The sequence below is a fragment of the Lynx canadensis genome, chromosome B1, assembly GCF_007474595.2.
Source record: "Lynx canadensis isolate LIC74 chromosome B1, mLynCan4.pri.v2, whole genome shotgun sequence".
Taxonomy (NCBI): domain Eukaryota; kingdom Metazoa; phylum Chordata; class Mammalia; order Carnivora; family Felidae; genus Lynx; species Lynx canadensis.
In genome coordinates this window covers 64,851,670-64,853,673 of record NC_044306.2, presented here as the reverse complement: position 1 = coordinate 64,853,673, position 2,004 = coordinate 64,851,670, and positions in this window count along the sequence as shown.

Genomic DNA, 2,004 nt, shown 5'->3' with positions numbered 1-2,004 from the left:
GCCCTGTATGTCTAAAAGAAACCTATACAGAAACTCTACATCAGTAATTCTAAGGATTGACATATTCTAGTTGAAATAGCTTTCTTGACGATAGGCTAACATATAATGTGAATATTTGCTTCTTTCTCCCTGAGTTGTAGCAAATGTTCTCTGAGTGCTTGATGCAGTTCATCAAATAAATCCCACTTTAGATGGTATAATTAATGGTGTGCCTTAGACACCAGGTAATATTTTCATTTTACTTAATGAATATTCTAATATCTGTACTTTTCATGTGGGAAAGGATTAATAATGTTCAAGGTCTTTTCAAGTTTCTCATTTAATCTAAACCTGGATAATTTCATAAATGCATCTCATGACAGTATTGCTAAAAAAAAAAGTACACACTTTAGAGATGTTTAATGTAAACTCAAAGTTCTCATTTTAGGAAACTTGAATAACATTCTTATGCAAAAAAAAAAAAAAAAGTCCAATAATTTAGCAAGTGGAGAAACCTTTACTTTGCCTTTTTAAAATTTGAGGAACATTTGTGGTGCCTGGGTGGCTCAGTTGGTTGAGCGGCCGACTTCGACTCAGGTCACAGTCTCACAGTTTGTGAGTTTGAGCCCCTCATCGGGCTCTGTACACAGCTCAAAGTCTGGAGCCTGTTTGGGATTCGGTGTCTCCCTCTCTCTCTGCTCATCCCTTACTAGTACTCTGTCTCTCTTTCTCTCAAAAATAAATAAAAACATTTAAAATTTGTTTTTAAATTAAAAAAATAAATTTGAGGAACAGTTTTCAAAGTTATCTACTACAGTCCAAGCAAAATATCTTATCATCTACATCTTCTGAGCGATTTTGGACAACGATAAATGTTGTCCTCAAAACAGACCTTATTCTTACCGAAGGCAACAGTTTTATGGAGCATTTATTTTAATACCGTATAAAGGAAACATTGAAATGTTTTAAAAGGTTTGCTCATTTCCTGATTTTTAAATGGATTACTGCTTTTGATTGATCTTGGAAGAGGAGAGAAAGAAAGAAAGAAAGAAAAAAGAAAGGAAGAAAGAAATCACAAATTTATAATGTGGGCATACTTATATACTATATATACTCTCACATCATAAATTTAAATTATTAGAATGTTTCACCTCAAAATTGTTTTACTAGGTTTTAGTTACAAAGTTAAGTTGCAGCTTAATTACATAGTTGCTTTAAAATTTAAATTCCTCATCATCTGACAGTCATTTGAGTTCACAAACTGTCATTTGGAAAAAAATTCAACAGGGAATTGTTGTGATGGTATATTATATATGTTAATTTAAAAAATTTTTAATTTTAGAGAGTGTGCACAAACAGTGGGGAGCGAGGGGGGTGGAGAGAATCTCAAGCAGGCCTCCTGCTCAGCATGGATCCCGATGTGGGGCTCCATCCTACAATCCTGGGATCATGATCTAAGCCAAAATCAAGAGTCAGACGCTTGACCAACTGAGCCACTCAGGTGCCTCTGTGCATGTTAATTTTTTACCTTTAACTTTGCTGGTGATCATCTAGGGGTGACTGATAAGAATTTTGGAAGCAGGAGGAAAAATTCATCTTTTTTTGTTTTTTTAATGTCATGCCTCTTGTGAGGAGTACAAATTGATATGTCTTAAAGTAAGAATTTAATAAGGAGGGAGATCCCTTTTGTCTCCTAAAAGAATAGTGTAGTGTATTGTTTAGACTTAAAGGCAGGTTAACTTTTATTTCTTTAAGTATGAGGTATCATTATAACATGCAATTGATAAATGTCCTAAGGTAAAAGTTAAAAACTAAAATAAATAAATACATTCATGTGTTTACCAAAATACTGTATAATAATGTTCATAGCAGCACTACTTTATAGCCTTAAACTGAAAACAAACCCAATGTTTGTCAATAATTTAAAGATATAAAGATCCTGTGGTATATCCATGATTTGTAATACTGTCCAGCAGAGAAATTGAATGAATGTCAAGTACAGTTAACAATATGGAAAATTCCATA